Below are 458 nucleotides of genomic sequence, written 5' to 3'. Positions count from 1 at the left end.
GCCTCGCCGAGCCCCGCCGGGGTCCGGCCCGGCCTGTGTGGTGCGGTGCGCTCCGCGGGCGCTGCGCAAGGGCGCTGTCGGGCGGCGAGCAGCGGGAGGCAGGGGGTAGTCAGCACGGACAGCAGAGCCGCACACGCCGGGACGGGCTCCCCGGAGGCACCGGCGCTGCCCCCGCCGCCGCCACGCCCCCACCCGCCCCCGCGCCGCGCCGGGGCCGCTCCCCGCGCCGGGCACGGCCCCCGGGAACGCGAGGGGCGAGCGCAGCCAGCCCCCGGCCGGGCCCGAGCATCGCTCCCGGGATGCGGCGAACGTGCCACGGGCGAGGCCGGACATCTCCTCCGGCGGTATAAAGTAACCGGAGAGTTATTTTAGACCACAAGAGGTTCCGTGGCCTCTGCATCACACTAATTTCGTGTTTAAATCATGATATAGTGAAACAGGGGTTAAAACCTGTTGAA

Source organism: Pithys albifrons, chromosome 5 (genome assembly GCF_047495875.1).
Source record: "Pithys albifrons albifrons isolate INPA30051 chromosome 5, PitAlb_v1, whole genome shotgun sequence".
NCBI classification, from domain to species: Eukaryota; Metazoa; Chordata; class Aves; order Passeriformes; family Thamnophilidae; genus Pithys; species Pithys albifrons.
Note: the sequence above shows the minus strand (reverse complement) of the source record.